Genomic DNA, 20,000 nt, shown 5'->3' with positions numbered 1-20,000 from the left:
AATGTATTCGGGAATTCTTTGCATGGTTCAAGTGTTCTTTTCTCCACTGGAAAATAAGATAACTGAATATTCTCACGTAAAACTGCAGGCATTTAAGATTATATATTAACTAACACGACTACCGAATACACAAGTTGCAAAGTTAAGGTATCTTACAGAGTTAAATTATTTTGATTTTGTTCTTAACGTTCGTGTTTTTCTACCAGATACGTTAATTGAAACATACACTGATGCAAATACAGTTGCACGTACGTGCAAACATGCGCATACACTCACGTACACGCAAAAACACACACACACACACACACACACACATATATATATATATATATATATTATATATATATATATATATATATATAGTGTATGAGTGTGTGTGTGTTTGTGTGCGATTTTGGGTGTGAGCATCTTCTGGATGGAAGGAGATTGCTTATGTGTCCTTGATTTCAATACAAAGAACTTTTTAGCAAGACATAAAGCTTGGAAAATCTGAAGATTCCTTGCTAAAAGCGTTTGGAATATCGAAGCGCGACTTGTAAAACAAATCCTAGAAGCATTTAGCCTTACCATTCTATAAATAGAATTCTAAAAAAAATCGGTAAAATATCAACAACAGCTGCAAATATATTTTCTACTTTCGAATTCCGACCAAATAAACTTCACAGCCCCAGACTATGTTGCTCTTAAAAACCATTTTTTCAACAAGTATCATTATTTGATTCTTGTATTTTCTACACTTTCTAATGTTCTTTATATTTTCAAAGGAAATGTTTCTTATATGAGAGGATAAAGCACTTTACATCTTTCATTTCTGCCGTGAGTAGAAGAGAGGAACATTTGACGTACAATTTATAAAATGCAAAAAAAAAATGATAATAATGATAATAATAAAGTAGTGATAAAACGAAGGAAAATGCCTTCAAATGGCATTCTATAGTGTGGAAGATATAATGAACAGTACTCATCATTATATCAAGTTGGATAAAAGGAAACTGAACATTACAGTCAATAAAACAAAAACGAATGAAAAATTTCCATTTCCCTTTCTGGTATTCTAGGAAGAATTCTGAAAATTTTCAAGAACCTTTAGACTATTCTTCCAATTTAATCCCTCTTGGAAACTGGAAACTTACCCTGAATTCTTGTAATGAGTAAATAATCTCACCTTTTACCACTTTTACTCACAGAGTAAACTAATTGTGCAGAACATTATCAATAAACAAGTCACAAACACACGTCCACACTATATCGCTCATACCTCACAAACAGCAGGAGTACAAGTTAGCGACATATTATCCAGTCGTTGACTTGTGTTCAACTTGTGTGTGATATATATGCGATAAGTTGCCAACACGTGTTTATGACATATCATCCTGGAGTGTGGACGTACCTAAGTTATACTACTTTCATAGGTTATCAGTGCTCGGAATAATTGACATAGATACCTCGATATCTTGAAGGAAATATTTTCTCTATTTCTTTGGCGCCCTTTTCCTGTTATTCATCCTCTTCATCATCCTCCAACCTACAGTCTTCAGTCCCTCCTTTGCCCCTTTCATCCTGTTCTCCTCCAATTTCTTCCATACCTCACAATCATAATTATCATCCGCCTTCCAATGAATTATTCATGGCGGTAACCCGCAAAAGAGAGAGAGAGAGGAAAAAAGTCAACGCTCTTTCCACGGAGGGTTAATAATTATCAAGGCTTCAAAGGTCTCCTCCTTTGCATGGTAGGAGACTCCGGGAAAGGGATCCTAACAAGATGGAGGGCTTGAGTCTGCCGTTTGGCCTCTGCAAATACTGCAAAATGGGAAGGGGAAAGCAAATATGAAATATTTCACGTCTGGTTTATCTGATGGAGGCTTTGAGGGCCAGATTAACCTGTCTAAAGAGATCCCCTGGGGAACGTAAATGGCGGGAAATGTGTGTATGCTGGAGAGAAGGGATCAGAATATGACAGAGTGGCGTGTGGGACATTTGGGAGGAGGGCGTAAATGTAAGCAGTAAAAGTCTCTCTCTCTCTCTCTCTCTCTCTCTCTCTCTCTCTCTCTCTCTCTCTCTTATTTTTTCAATAAATGTATATATACACATATCTATTTATCTATGTGTCTATATATGCCTCAGTAAAGGGTCCGAACAGGACCGAAAGTACTTGGCTATCTCGCTTTTTCATTTTTTCCTTCGTGGCAAAAAAACTTTATATATATATATATATATATATATATATATATATATATATATATATATTATATATATATATATATACATGTATATGAATTTTATCACATCACTGTGATTCATATACAAGCATCAAGCTACAAGTGTCCTTTAATATCTAATTCGCTCTGCCTCGGAATTAATATATTTTCATTTATGCTGACTGAAGGGGATTTTTTTTTGTTAGTTGATAAGAAATTCGTTGGCTCATGGGGCTCGAACCACGGAACCTAGTATTCAGGATGCGCTTACCCACAACCTTGATAGCTTAGCGGGTAAGCTCGTCACTGAACGTCCTTAATTCCTTAATTCTTGTTTCCGTTGTTCGAGCTCATGAGCCGAAGAATTTCTTATCAGCTAAAATAAAAGAAAAAAAAATCCACTTCGGTTAACATATATGAAAATATAACCAATGCCGAGGAAGAGCGAATTAGATTTTCAGAGGATATTTGTAGCTTAATGCTTGTATATATATATATATATATATATATATATATATATATATATATATATATATATATATATATATAGAGAGAGAGAGAGAGAGAGAGAGAGAGAGAGAGAGACAGACAGACAGACATAATCTGTGTATGCCTGAATGCATAAAGCATTAATATTGTAAAGCCCACACTCAGTTCATTACAACTAAATCTTATGCATTAAGGCAGCCACTCTTCCCAGCCTCTGTAAAGCACATTATATTCTTCCGTCAGTCACACATGCTCCTCTTTGTATCACTCGTACCTCCAACTCAGCTCACTTTTAAAAAAAAAAAAAAAAAAAAAAAAAAAAAAAAAACATTTTTCAAAAGCCTTAAAAGTTAATGAATGCTCGGAACTATTCTCTCTCGTTCGGAATTCAGAAGGAAAACAATTATGCAGGAATGTCTGTTAATGATTTCATTGCTCGCATCCTAATTATTCGGTGGGAAGAAAGGGCCCTTTCGCCTGTGTCGACCTGGACATGAAAATTTCATTTTTTTTTTCCACCTGGCCCTGTAATGGGTTTAGTATTCGTGAGGTTTAGATGAATTTTATAGTGCGTGCTTCTTTACCCGAAGGTAGGAAGTTTTTGCAAATGATTCCAATATCTTAGCTTTAATATATTAGGTGAAGTAATTTTCGTATTTCGCACCTATGTGTAAAGGAAGAAAATAAGACGAAAAGACACTTCAAGATAAATGATGAGTTACACAACGTTGAAATTTAAAGTTAATGCATATGGAAAAACGCATAGCATCCATTAAACACTCTATATATATATATATATATATATATATATATATATATATATATATATATATACATATATATATATATATATATATATATATATATATATCATATATATATACATATATATATGTATATATATATATATATATATATATATATATATATATATATATATATTCTTGGCTTTTTACTTTTCCGAATCTTTAAATAGATCATATAATTGAAAACCTTATCCCCGAGGGTAGTCTTTTGTGGAGATTCTCATTCTGGAGTTCTCTCTCTTGAACCCATTTCCATTTCACCTACACATTACGAAGAGGTCTCATCTCGGCCTCAGTACAATATCTAATTTGTTGAATGATATAAGTTTGGAATTGGAGTTTTTCGTTTCTGGCAATGAGACAACGCTTCCTTGGAGGGTGTCTTCATATAAATCATTTATATAAAGTAGAATGTTCAATTTATATTGTTAAATGCAATTGAGGATAAATGACATTTACTTTTTATTTCACAATATGTTTATCCTTTTTTTGGTAGTTGCTAATTTTATTTATATAATAGATTATGATATATATACAATATTACAAATTGTAAGAGCTACCAATGTAAATTTTCTGTAAGAATATGAAAACTAACAACTAAAGATAACTTGTTATAAATTTTTTTATTCGTTTTCTGTAATACGACAACGTAAATGACAGATCAATAAATGTACATTCAGTACCATGAAATGAAACTTTACCTGTCACTAGGGTGATTCATGAAGTGGTTTAATAGCATACAATATATTTTTCGTAAAAGTTCCATGGTCTGATATAATATTTTTTCTCACCACAGATTTTAAGAATAGTTATACACGTTGAAATATTCAGCAATAAAGGACGTATAGCCAATGATATGCGCTATATGTATTGCTCGAAAAGAGATTGTGGATAATGTAGCTAAAGCTATGTGGGCTATGACCACATCGAGACCTTTAACCCTATTATTGTCTCTAAAATCCATCATCTTTAATAAATGATGCCTTTGCAAAATAAAGGATGAGTTTATGATAAATAAAAACTGGGCGAACTCATCGTTAAATTAAGCTATTTTATCCTCTCTTAAGATCTGTCACATTTGTTTAGTTTACCCTTTGGCCTTATCCCAGAATGCAAAGAATGCCGGATAATAACTAAAACTGAGCATATTTTAGGTGACCCATATTTTTATCCGAGAAGGAATATCAGTCCTGGGGGTCATAAGCCCGAAGAAAATGGTTTCTATCTTCAAAAATTTTATTTTATAGTTGTTAAAATTTGAAATTCAACAATTAAGACGTAATAGTACATTCACTGAGGACAAATCCTTCGGGGGTTATTCTATGTTGACTTAGCGGTCTGGTTAAACTGTTTAATGATGAGTAAAAGCAGCCCAGGAGTATGTAGATATATCAACAATGAAACCTTAATCTAGGTGGTTGGTTTATACTGAGGCGGCCTTGTGCCAACACGGGATCTGACCGTAGGGCAGCCTGTAAGCTTAGTAAAGTGTAGATGAGATTACAAGGCCAGATATTTACAATCTGGAAACTAACTAACCAGCAAGAAATGGAACTCTATAAATCTTAAGTTGAATAGTGAAATGCACAAGTAAAAAATGATTTTACATTTTGCTATATTGAAGCTTCCTAAGATTATATACTTAGGCCAGGTATGGACATGTGAACACTAACCAACGACCAGGAAATGGAGTACTGTATATAAAATCTAACTTGAAAAGTGGAGTGCGTAAATAAAAAAAAGCGATTCCACCTCTTGTTATATTGAAGCCACCAAAGGTAATACTTAGATACCCAAGTAATTCTCGGGTATCTAAGTTGTCACATTCATGATGAGGGTCGTTATGAAATCAAATCCCTCCCTGAAATGGTACCGGCGGGTTTCAATTACCAGTGACGTTAATCGCTGACAGGTTATTCTGCAGGCGGACAGCTCAATTAGCATAAAGGCCATTTTCATTCTCTGACGTTCTGCATTAGAGTAAACCAAGCGCTTATCTACGGTCATTTGGTAGGAATTTGCTCATTCCTCCCCACCCCCCGGCCCCCCACCTCTCCGCCCACTGAAAAAGATACATCCTAGTTATTATATGAATACGATAATCTGAAATTTACGGAGTAATTGTACGGTAAAAAATGTACATACACACACATACAAACACCCACAAAAAATATATATATATATAAATATAAATATATATGTGTATATATAATATGTATATATATAAATATATATATATATATGTATTATATATAATATATATATATATATATATATATGTATATATATAATTAATGGATTTGAAAATTTGAAACCATTAAATCAATGTTAAAAGCCTTTAAGGTCAACCTTGTTTTTTCCTATAATAACACACTAAAATGAATGTTAATAAAAAATGGACCCAGAGAAAGCAACAACATAATATGTAAAATTCCATGTATGGACTGCCCCTCATTTTATCTCGGACAGTCGAGCAAGGGCTTAGAAGTAAGATTAAGCCAGCATAAATATTTTGTAAAAACTGGGCAAGCATCTAATGCAATTTTTATTCATTTAAGTGCAAACAACCACTGCATAAATTGGATTGGTAGTTCAGTTATTGCAAGGTCAAAAGATGTCTTATCACGAAATCTTTTAGAATCTGCCCTATTTCCCGTTGTAATTTTAATATTAGTCGTGGCCTGTTTCATTTAGACCCTTGTATTTATAACATGTTTAAGAATGACCTCAAAGATATAATTACAGACTTAAATACAAATTATGTATGTTTAATATGTATTGTGAATATGTTTTTGTTTACCAAAGTTCTGAATAGCTGTCGCCCTGTATAATCCTTTAATTGTCTTGTCCTCGTGTCTGAGCAGACTGACTTAATCTTGTTTTTTTTTTGTTTTTTTTTTAAATTGTACCCATGTTTATGCTTGTTTGGGAAGGTTACTCATTCTCCAAGTGTGCCGGATTCTAGGTACTAATCTCCTTATAATCCCTATCTGTCAGTTATACGACCTTTCTTGTACTGTCAATTCCTCATGTAAGTCAGTTTACCTGCCGAGTAAACGACGTTGAGTTGAAAGATCTTGCAGAAACTCCGGTGTTTATTTTTCCCTTGTGGCTTATACCTTTATTTATGGATTTATCGCGTTCCAAACTTTCGTGATTCATTTATACATACATATACATATATACCATACATATATATATATATTATATATATATATATATTGATATATATATATATATAGATATATATATAGTCATATATAAACTTACATATATAACTTATTCTTCTTCTCAGCTTTATCCCTATTCGGGGTCGCCGTTTTTAATGAGTCTCTTCCATCTAAATCTGTCGTGTACCATATCCTCCCGTACTCCCTTCTCCCTCATATCATCTCTATTGCAATCTCTCCACCTGGTCTTAGGTCTTCCTCTCCTAGCGTTCACTCATTTGTAACGGAGATTGTATCTACTACAGTAGTGTAACAACCTTCGTGACACTATAACGTAGTTACAGTTTAAAGTTGCGGCTACGCGACAGAATATTGTAAAAGGTAGGCTTACTTATTGTAATAAATAAGCCTACTGTTATTTGTGTAAAGGTAAGTATTCACTCTTATATAAGAGTCATATAGCCATAGTACGTCTTTGGTAAGATTACTCTTGAAGCCAGTTTTTTATTGAACAGATTCTTGCAAGATGGTATTACTATTATGTAATCCAAACGTCTTTATTTACTTATGATAATATTGGATTGTTTTTATACTTGTCGTGAGTTCCTCGTTGGACAATGGTATTCGCGCTCGGCTACCAATCCGGTGGTCCGACGTTCCTAACTTAAAACCTTACTGCCGAGTTCGACTCTAGAGACAAATAATTTTGATGAAAAATTGTGAAAATGAGAGACACGAGTCTTTAGTTATCGCTTTGTGGAGAAGAGAGACATGAGAGGTGATGGGTCTACTCTAGCGTATTGTATTCAGTAAAAGAGGAAACAGTTCAGTGATTTAGGCAGGTCTGAAGGAGGAGGAGGAAGGATGAGCAAGCGAAACTGACATAAAAAGAATGATTTGGTTAGAGTGTGGAAAGACTGGAGAGATATGACAGCGATCATATTGGGGAAGAACGTAAATGAAATTAATATGAACCTTTGAAGGCATCTCTTGAAACTGGCATGATCATCATCATTTGATAAGCAACTTGCAGGAATACAGGAGGGGAATATTAAACATATATAATTGATAACAAATCTCAATACAATATAAATTAACGTTAATTTCTGTTTAGAGTGTTTCATTTCATATGTATTTAATTTATCATATTTTGACTGTCCATCATATTCCAGCAACATGCCATGCTTTATATTCATGACAGATATCGTTAAGTATATCTTAGTTTTTTCAGACACTGAGTTGATTAACAGCTCTCCTGCGGCTGGCCCGAAGGATTAGATATTTTTACGTGGCTAGGAACCAATTGGTCACCTTGCAACGGGACCTACAGCTTATTGTGGGATCCGAACCACATTCTATCGAGAAATGAATTTTTATCACCAGAAATAAATTCATTCCTCTGATTCCGCGCTGGCCGAGTCGGGATTCAAACTTAGGACCAACAAATTGGCAGCCGAGTGCGAAAACCACTCGTCCAGCGAGGAACTGACGGATATCGTAATGATGCATGATATGGGACCTACAGCTTATTGTGGAATCCGAACCACATCGAGAAATGAATTTCTATCACCAGAGATCAATTCCTCTGGTTCAGCGTTGGGAGAGCGGGGAATCGAACCCGGATACTCAGACCAGTAGTCGAGTACGTAACCTACTCGTCCAACGAGGAACTAGTGGTCTCAAATACGTCGTAAGAATGCCACATCAGCTCAAACCACTCAATAGGAATAAAAGAATAAACAAAGAGTGATTTACCATTAGAGAAACGCATGGCGCGAGGGGTTCTCATTTAGCAGCGAGATGTGGCAACGCCGCCAGACGTGGTGATTCAAAGATGACAAATGGCTCACGCAGATGTGAATGGAATCACTCTTCGCCGTATTGCATTTCGACTCTGCGACGGCTCGAGGATTGATGAAATCCTTTTGTCATCTGCCAGATGATTCCCTAAGGGATTCATAATCAAGGGAATTTCTCCTTCTCAATTCAAGGTAATGCTCTGGTTATCTATCCCACGCAAAGGGCGGGTTCTCACGCCTAACGATTTCATTTCTAAATTACTCTTGAAATGATCACGTCTTTTGCGCCAGTGAAATATACGCTGATTTAACCTAAGGAGCGTTATTAGTTGATAAATGGGTGTCTTATTTCATACATTAAAATGACGCCCCTTTTAAAAACATACAACACAGGGTCGGTAACAACTTATACCTCTCTTGATACCAGAATGGTCTCTCAAGCGTCCACTGAACGTCGTTGATACTCGATGTTCGCTGGTGCGTTCCCGTCATGGCGAACCACTTATCAGTTATAATTCCCCTTCGGTATCATTTTCGAGGTGGTGCGGATTGGATATTAAACGACATTCGTAGCTTAATGTTTATATATATATATATATATATATATATATATATATATATATATATTTAATACTATATATATATATATATAATATATATATAATATATATATATATATATATATATATTATATATAATTATCCTATATATATATATATATATAATATATATATAATATAAATTATATATATAAATGTATATATTAGTATATATATATATATATATATATATATATATATTATATATATACATATATATATTATATACACAAATAGAGAGAGAGTTCTGGTATCGTCAACTGTACAACTGTATGTCCATACATGTATGGACATACATTTGTAACTGTCATTTAAGACAGATTACTAGATTATAACCATTCCATATATATTTTCGTCGTTTCTCTCGTCTTTATTTAAATTCTTCTTTTTTTAATTGTTAACAACAGCGTTAATAATTATGACACTTTCAACAAAGAAAATAGCCTATTAATTATATTTTTCTCTTTAGACCCAATTTCAAATATAAGGGATGTGGTAACTAAATAATGCTTTGCATTATGTATTATATGTCTGTCTCTAAATCGATATACCTTTATTTAACCTATTTACCATTGCTTGTCAAAAGCAACACTGTGCTCTATTGCCATAACTACGAAGCCCCTAACTCAACGACTGAGATCACCTTCCAGCTCATAAGTCTTCTTCGGCCTTTCACAGAAAGGGTGACACGAGCGTGCTAAACGAAAAGGGAAAATCCCACCCTTTTTGGAAAATAAACTTTGCCAACGGTGTCTAGTTCCAGACGCACTTCCAACGGCTTTCCTGGCTAAATAAAGATCCTGTATTGATCTTTTCTATCGGATCCAGATCTTCTTGCATCAGTGAACGCAGAATCGCTGTAACCGAGTACCGACCCTATCCTGAAAACGCGGGACGCCATATCTCAAAAACTAACTATTTAATCTTCTTGAAAATAATCTCATTATGTTTCCCACACCTAAATTACACTAGTGTAATGTTTCTGGACTAACCCAACCTAACCCAACGTAACGTAACCTAACCTAACCTAACCTAACCTAGGGGCATGGCAAAAGAAGAAGAAGGCTATAATAGAATTCTTTTTCATTAATTTTGAAATGCACTTATTAAATCTTTTAAGTGTTTCCTCAATAGTAGCATCTGACCCAATTTTGTTGTGATCTCGTCTCTTTAGCTCGAAAGTACTACCTAGACAGTTTGTTCAATTCTAACCCGTAATAATCAACCTTTTATACACCGATAAGTGCTTCTACCCTGATAATACTTTTGTTCTGATGCCGAGGAATTTGTTCTGCTCCTCTAGGTTAAAGGGTTTACAAAATTTTTCTGCGAGTAAAAAAGCGGTAAGTTGAACAGGGATACGAGATAAAACATTTACGAAGGACGAAATAAGTAATGCTCCTAGTTGGACGAGTCACTTACGTGCTCGACTACCGATCTCAGGGTCCGAGTTCGATTCCCCACTCTGCCAACGCGGAACCAGAGGAAGTCATTTCTGGTGATTGAAATTCATTTATAGATGCGGTTCGGATCCCACAATTGGTCCCTAGCCACATAAAAGCATTTAATCATTTGGGCCAGCCCTAGGAGAGCTGTTAATCAGCTCTGTAGTCAGGTTAAAAAAAAAATGGAATTTTATTTCTGGTGACAGGAATTCATTTATAGATGTAGTTCGGATCCCACAACTGGACCCTGACCACCAAACATCTAATCCTTTGGGCCAGCCCTAGGAGAGCTGTTAATCAGCTCAGTGGTCTGGTAAAACTAAGACATACTTTAAAAGTAAATAAATAAATGATTAAATAAAATGAAGAGATCAGACAAATGCTCTGATTGACAGAATATTTTCTTAAAAATTCTTCTACAATTCTCAGAGTGAACCAAAAAGGGGAAACAAAGTGTAGAAACGTCTGGTGCTACAATGTCTATTTCTTATTATGAGAAAAAATTCGGAAAGGATTAAAACCCTTATGAAGGCATTCTTTCCCCAAAGACAACATCGTCAGCGATGCTTTTCCCAAGATTTCCAGTAACTAGGTGAATGCTGTTTGCATACGGGCGGCCGTAGCTCCGTTGCGCTTTGGGGAGAATAATAATGTTTGGTTAACCAGGTCATCCATAATGCAGAGAGAGAGAGAGAGAGAGAGAGAGAGAGAGAGAGAGAGAGAGAGAGAAAGGAAAAGTATGATTAATTTGGGAGTCAGGTCTTGCTGGTAAGAAGTATGCAACATTGTTAGAACATAAGCAAGGATGAAATGAATAGCAGAGTCAGTATCTTGAAACATGAATAGAATTCTGTGAATGAGAGAGAGAGAGAGAGAGAGAGAGAGAGAGAGAGAGAGAGAGAGAGAGAGAGAGAGAGAGAGAGGGCGGGGCGGTGGGGGACTTATATCACAAATTTGGGAGTTAGTTATCGTTGGTAAGGTAATGTAGCACTGTAAAAACACAAGCAAGGAGAAATCAGTAATATGAATGCTATGATCAATTAGCCTCGAAAAAGAGAGTAGCTAAAATGAATGGTATAGTCAACTTTTTAAATAATGACAGGGAATTTGGAAATGACTGCTTTATCTTATTGAAACTTATTTAAGCTGAAATGGATGGAAAGTTGCATGTTCATATATGACCCTCCTGCAAAATAATGAATTTTATCGCTAGGAATGAAAACTAGGTGAACATTTAATAATTCCTTCCAAATATTCAATGGCGTTACTTAAAGAGTCATGAGAGAAACGACTCAAAAACTCATCCAGGATGCATATAGAATTGAACATTTCTCAAGCACGAAACAGAAATATACATTCAAATTTATATACACACGTACAGCACATTAAAATTTTGTATATCCTTATAGGAAACGTGAGGAACTGTTTTAGTGCTAAAAAAAAAATCTTGACAGAATATAGAATAACAGTGGAAAACACCGGTAAATAAAAATACCTTCTGAAATCATTTTTCACTCAGGAGTCAGGAAATTCTATTTTAAAAAGAATAAACACAGATCTCTCTCATTTTTTTTTTTTTTTTTTTTTTTTTTTTTTTTTTTTTTTTTTTTTTAACTACAACGTATTCAGAGCCCACTCGGTATTCTAAATAAAAAGGGTATTTATTGAATTGTCTTCCAGGCTTCTACACAGAGATCGTTGATCATTTGAAATCCTTCTCGAGTCACAAGCAGAACATCGAAAAATAGACAGCAATGGCACTCAATTATCAAAGAACAACTTTAAAAGGTATTGTTTAAATACTCTCTCTACTGTCATTCTTTAAGAAAAATTGCTATTGTTTTTGTACTATTCAATTAGTTAGTCTATTTGCATTACATTTCTTTCCACCTATCTTGCAATGGTCTTCAATGGTCTCCTGTTATTCCTTCCCTGGTCTGTATGTTCCCTTTACAAATGCCCGTCTTTTACAAAAGCAACCTCCATGTTTTTTGCTTTTCTTTTGAACGTCCTTTACTTTCAACCCTGTTAGTTACACTGAGCAGCATTAGTGGGAAGAAAGCAAATTGTCAGTCAGATTGAAGAACCATCCTTTCCTTCATAATCTCCAAGGATCAAAATGTTTTATATCTGTGGCATAGCACCAGGGATTTACCAAACAATTCGTTAATACTCCATTTCAAAGAAGGATTTCAGCTTAAAAAAATTTTCTTTACGTTTTTCCGCCATTGTTATGCATTTGTACCTGTTTTCAAGCTGAGAGTTCGTGATAAAATACACGATTCTAGGTTTCACAAACCGGTTAATATCTATACAGAAGTTTTCTTATCCTGAAAGTATAAAATTCATAGTTGATCTTCTTTCACGCCTCTATTTATTTCATTTTAATTTTGACTGTTAATGAATATGGTTCTGCGATTTTTACGTTTGCCCTATCGTGTTACCGAATGTTGACCATAGATGTAGAGGTGAAAAGGGAAAATGTAACATGTATTTCTAGCAGTTCATAACTTCCGCAGTACTGCTTTCCATCATTCCGGCAAATTTGTCTCCCCTGTTTATGCACAGAAACAATATGAAATAAATAAATGTAAAATACTGATGTCCAAAAGAATGGCAGACTCTTATTAAAGCGAATTTTACAGTTGAGAAAGTTTTATTTGGTTTATGGAAAACGTATTCACCTTAAAGCCTTTAGTAGTGATTTATGAAATTTGATGTACATAAGGAAAACAGTTTCAACATAGCAATTACTGTCAGTTCAAAAGCTCTTTTTAAAGGCTGGAGTTTTAATAACAGGAGTGATCATGACTATCCAGTTTTCCTTTGAAAAAAGACATGATTTAAAGGAATTTAATATCACTAACACAGAAACTTAATTTATTTCATTACGAGACTGGACAAACAAAACAAAAGAAAAAGAAAAACATGAATATGATCCCCGTATTGTAGGCAGAAAAATAAATAAAGAAATAGAAATAAAAAAAATACCATAAAAATGTATTTAACGTCCAACTAAAACCAACAGCCCCTCAACATAGAACTGTGTTTCAGCTCCAAATGAAAACAAGTCCAAATGAGTGCCCATTAAATCAGTGCATTTATTTAACTCGTCGAACATGGTCGCCAGAGATTCGATTCGGAAAACAGGCGTCGCTCCGGACACCAGTCACGAATTTTCGGACGCTTCTGACTCAGCATACGAATGAATCCTTTCGTTTTAGTTTCTTGTAAAATAAAACTATTGTGCCCGCTTTGTCTGTCCGTTCGTCCGTCCGTCCGCACGCTATTCTGTCCGCCCTCAGATCTAAAAAGCTACTGAGGCTAGAGCGCTGCAAATTAGTATTTTGATCATCCTCCCTCCAATCATCAAACATACCAAATTGCGACCCTCTAGCCTGAGTAGTTTTTATTTTATTTTAGGTAAAAGTTAGCCACTGATTGTGCATCTGGCAGCGCTTTCCGAAGGCATGGGACGCACCCTCACTCTACCGCATCTGGTGAGTAACTGAAGAGCTGCCGGTCATGTGATGGTTTTATACAGCAATATACGTTATACAGAAAACTCGATTGCACCGAAGAAACTTTGCGCTTTCTTATTTATTTATTTTTATTTTTTTATTTTATCTCGTATAGTGATGTTATTTATACCCGGAGTTGGGCTAATGGGTTTAATCTATTGAGGGGATTAGTGTCATTATGAATTCCTTCAGTCAAATATAATTACAGGATAAACCAGAGGCTTTGTTATCGATGCGGGTCTGCTAATAAAAAGGGAATGTTCATTGTCAGCTGCGTCGGTTGATTATTAATTTGATTAATATCCAGCATGGGTAAATTTCATAAGCATGATAAAAAAAAACATAAGCCTGCATTACTTAGATAACAAATACCTTCACAAAACAGAAACAGAGTTATAGGGAAAAAGAGGAGGTCGGAAGAAGGTAACTATAGCATATTCAACCCTTGACTAATATGTGCCTCCTCATGATGAAATCCCTTTTATTTTTTCTTACTCGGGGAGTAAGCCAATAAAACTACCTTGTTGTCGTTGGGGGATAGGAAAGCTCTATGGAAAAACATAAAAAGGTTTGAAAAAGATGCCTTGCGTTGTGTTAAAGATACAGGAATTTTAGGATAGAAAATTTATGATATACTTATTAGAATGAAAATGTACAAAACACATTATGTGCTTGTTAAACAGTGCAGAACAATTATTTCTAATAAAATATAGCCTATTAATTTTGATTTTCGTTGGTGAAACCACTCACTATTTGACTGTAGATTTTAGCACGCGCCTCGCATAAGCTGGAGGTCTGATCATGCCTTGTTCTTATTTATTCTTCGAACTGAAGCACATTTTCATATAAATATTTTCATTGGTGGAATCGCCACTCTTCATGAGTACAAAAGTTTTCTTCCATAAACTACTTTTGAGACGATACATTTACCGCCTCTCGTCATAATTGAAATTTATTTTCTCTCTTCTCTACCAGTGTAACTGTCAACTCTTCAGGTTCGTACTATACTTCCGTAAGTAGTATCCTTGACCTTTGCCTCGAGAGACCAAGGTTTTGTAATCTACTTTCACAACCAATTAAAAAGAGCCTTCTTCATTATTCGAAACTCTTCCTCCCTGGAAAAAGACCTCTCCAACATATAATCTTCTTTGGTGGGAAAAAGTGTATCTCGTTTTGAAGTAGAAAAACGAAACGTAAAATGAAACTCAACAGTTCTAATACTGGGAAAAGGGCAAGTGGAATGGACACAAAAATGGCAAGTGAAATGGATACATAATATTTTATTTGGCTTCATATTATTTTCCATTCAGCCCGTCACATGTTATTCTGACTAGAGCAGAATAACAACTTTGCGTGTCAGGTTTCATCTTGACTTACTTTGGAAAGAAATCAGAGGTAGCTTTATAATGATCATGCCTCTTTACACTCGAACTATTTCGAAATATATTTCTTAATAAAATTGACCTCCTTTTTTTTTTATCAAGGAGGAATATTTAATCGCATCTTTCTTAACACTATGCTTCCCGGACAATATACACCTGATGGGAGTTGCTTCTTGAAAGATAGATCCCTATTAAGTGAGTATTCCTGAGGGTTCTTGAGAAATAATTATAGAAGAGACACCGATCTGAACGATGCAAGAGCGGGAGGTTAGTGCATATTTGAAACTGTTTATGGAAGTGGCTGTGAAAGGTATAATAAGGAGAATAAACGGGTAGTGAGATAATAAAGGCGTCGAAAGTTTAATGAGACTAAAATTAATGTGATGTAATCCGGTATCGAATATTTCTTTGAGCTGCCGGCCATGGTGAAATAGGTACAGTTAGATGAGGAGAATTTTCCTAATAGATGTAACTTTGTATGAAGTGTATATACACAGAAACATACAGACACACACACTATTTGCATGTATATGTAGAAATTTATACATATATTATATATATATATATAATATATATATATATCATATATATATATGTATATTATACATACATATACATATATATATAATATATATATATATATATATATATATATATATATATATATACTAATATATATGGTATAAAAACTATACATACATATACATATATATATATATATATATATATATATATATATATATATATATATATAATATATATATATATAAATGTAGCAGGTCAGTGAATACACATATAAAACCTCCAGGGGATGTCCATGATACAATGATTAAAACATAAATTTATTCTGAGAAACGTTTCGCACATGAAAATCTCTGTGCACCATCAGTCTGTGAAAGATAAAGACACATTTATAAATAACAAACAATAAAAGTGTAAAAAACAGGAATTCACATAAATTAAAAAGTCTTAAAATTACATAAAAGAACAAAGTAAAAATGATAAAACAGGTTAAAAGAGACTGCTTAAACACCAACCGTTCATTGTAAGGAGAGAAGATGGAATGAACTAAGACAAGTTAAAAGTAACGACTTCAACTATGCCAGGTACAGAGTTGCTGAGCACGTGTTACTGTTAAGAGAGGGAACAAGCCTCTTGATATATAAAGACTCCAGGGTGGTTAAATGGTCAGGATTTTTGACATGGTCTATTATGGAAAAACTGTTCTATTATGGAAAACTGTTCTTTTTGTACTTCAATTTTGCAATTAAAAGAATGATTTCTGATGTTGGAAAATTCAGGTTGTTTTATTCTTTGACCAGTGCGAAAGCTGAAGCCCAAGTGAGAGCAATATCTGACCCTTAACAGCCTTCGAGTTGATCCGACGTAAGAACCCGGACATCCAGGTCATGTAAATCTATATATAACGTTGGATCGCATAAAAGGCTGAAGGCGATCTTTATAGTTAAAAAAGGAACCAATTGTGCATGGATTGCTGGATATGAGTTTGACTTTAAGGCATGGTATCTCATGTTCAATGATTCGTTTCAGGCTGGATGTAAATTTCAAGTCAGATATATAGGGGATTGTGACATAAAATAGTCTTTTAGGGACATTAAAATTAGTTATTGGTGGCTGCAAGAATTTCGTAAGTATTTTGTTGATGGTTTTTTGAACAATGTCGAGTGGAAACGAATTAGATTTGAAGAAACCTAACAAAAAAGTCCTTTCCACGTGGAATAGTTGCCAAGACGAAGAGTATTTCAGTGCTCTATTAACCAAAGTGTGAATAGTATTAACCAAAGTGTGAATAGTATTAATTTTAATACTATTCACACTTTGGTTAATAGAGCACTGAAATACTCTTCATCTTGGCAACTATTCCACGTGGAAATTACATTTTTGTTAGGTTTCTTCAAATCTAATTTTGCCCCAAAAAGTTATTTGGTTTAGATATGTGGATGATATCTTCTGTATTTGGCCAGTTCACGAAAATCTCCAGGAATTCCTTAATAATCTCAATAATTTAGTCCCTTCTATAAAATTTACTGTAGAGGAAGAAAGAAATTGTAATTTGAATTTTCTTGATGTAACTGTCTATAGAAATGATAGAAATTTCACCTTTTCAGTCTTTCGAAAATCAACTAACATTGCCTCTTTTGTTCATAACTACTCCAATCACCATCAAAATGTTAAATTCTCTGTTTTTTCTGGGATGTTCCTAAGGGCTTTACGTGTCTGTAGCCCGCATTTTATTGACGCTGAAATTAAAACTATTTGTGATACAACATCTCAAACAACATCAATATTCTGTGAGAACTGGGCAAATATCGAATGCATTATTCGTACATATGAGAGATTTAGACCATCCTATTAACTTGAGTCAAGCAAGAGCCTTAATCCTATGTAATGGCACAGTTAAAAGGAATATCATTGAATCCTGTTTCATCAAGTCAAATAATAGAAATGTTCTAAATTTAAGTCTTGGTTTATTTAAACTTGATGCTTTCATTATGAAAAAAGTTGTAGATAAATATAAGCAACAAAATTAATATATTCAGTTTTTACATGTTTTGGACTGTAAAGGTACTTTGTAATTTCGGTTAGGTTTGTGACCGTGTGATATCCGATAATCCTGGATTATCTCTTTTAATTTTTACCCTTTTGACAATTAACCGTCTGGTATTCTTGATCTTGTTTTGTACCTGAGACCTTTCTCTCCGATTGTATTTCATTAACTCCTTGACAATGTCTGAGTAAAGACGAAAGCGCTTGGATTTCTGACTCATTTTCCTGTGGTATTCGCTTATACGTATATATATATATATATATAATATATATATAGATTTGTGTATGTGTGTGTTTGTGTGAATGTATATGTATACATATACACACACACACACACACACACATATATATATATATATATATATATATATATATATATATATATATATATATATATATATATATATATATATATATAAGCAAACCTCATTTCCTGATTTGCGATCGGCTATAATAACATCACGACAATAATCACAGCTGCATTTCTTCTTTAGCTGGTAGATCAAGGATGAACCCAATTTGCACCAACTTTCTATAACATTAGTAGCTTCATATCCCTCCATAGAGGAACATCAGCAGTATATCTGACCCCTATACCCATGCTACGCCTTTCTTTTCTGTCTTGTATTTAATCAAACACTTTTGAAAAACGCGCCAAGTCCTCTTTTCATACTACAAATGATGGATGACGTTTTTGATCTTTTGGTTCTTAGTGAATCTTGCATGATAAACATTTGCGCGAGTGAGTACCTATAAACGTACAATCATTGCATCTAGCCGTCAGCGGCTTCCTTACTTTACAAAAATAAATGAATAAATAAATAAAAAATAAATGAGTAAAAAATTTAAATAATATAGAATAAAATAAAATGATAAATAAAAATAAAATATACTGAACTGTCGTCGAGGAAATGGCAACGTTCAAATTATATGTCGACTATTTTTTCAAGGCCAAATTTTTGGAATCTACTGTACCAAGAAATGTTTTTCGGAAGATAATTGTTCCATTAAAGAAACCAGGCGAAGCCCAGTTGTTTTGATGGGACTCCTCCGCCGATCTTGCTCGAAAAACAATATCGGATTTGTGTACGTTGTTATACTTAATGTGTCTTTTACTTTTTTTCTTTTTTTTTGTGCATCCAAAGTTTTCAACCGATAATCATGAATTATGGGAAAGAGGTATCGAATGGCGATATAGATTTTCTATGCAGGGAGAAAAAGATGTTACGAGTTCCATTAATGAATCATTATCTTCCCAGTAGTTTAACTTTTGGCCTTTATAAGGTTAACGGTTGGTGCGTCTGTCTTCGGGATTAGACAAAGCCCGGGGAGCGTTCTTTCGGAAGATAATGCTAAAATGTACTTCATTATCTGTTTTTTTCCTTCCTCCTTCCTCTCATCTTTTATTGTCTTTCCAGTAATTGCTCTTTGTGTTATCGCCGGAATACTGAACCACCGTTATGATATCATCAGCGTCTTCACTCCAAATCTTTACATTTCGGACAAAATTACTTCGTGTGGAGGTTTTCCGCCACCGAAAAAATGCTAATGAACCGGATGGGAATCTGTCCTGTTTGATCATCGTCCATAACTTCAAAGGCGAACTTCCATTAGAGCTTTTAGGTCGTACAGTTAAGGTCTAGTGTAAGGTGCTTGTTCCGAAAAAAACCCATTGTTTGTTTCCTGTTTCTGGGCCGCGTCGTCACGCTGATCAGTAGAGCAAGCGTTTCATTTTCGCTTATTTGGAGAGAAAGCCTACGAACTACGTTGTTGTTGGTCTTCTTCTTCTTCTTGGAGGTGTAGGAATAGACTATGCTTCAGCCTAAATAGCTCTGAAAAAGTGTTTCGTGTTGAGTTAAGGTTAGAGGAATTTTAGGATAGGAAATTTATGATTTATTTATTATAATGAAAATGTAAAAAAATAAATAATGTGCATGTTAAAATAAAACTCATTTACTATTCTAATATTCGTTGGTGAAACAAGGCTCTATTTGGCTGTAGATTTTAGTACGTTTTGATTTAT

This window comes from Macrobrachium nipponense, chromosome 32, assembly GCF_015104395.2.
Source record: "Macrobrachium nipponense isolate FS-2020 chromosome 32, ASM1510439v2, whole genome shotgun sequence".
Lineage (NCBI taxonomy): Eukaryota > Metazoa > Arthropoda > Malacostraca > Decapoda > Palaemonidae > Macrobrachium > Macrobrachium nipponense.
This window is presented reverse-complemented; position numbering follows the sequence as displayed.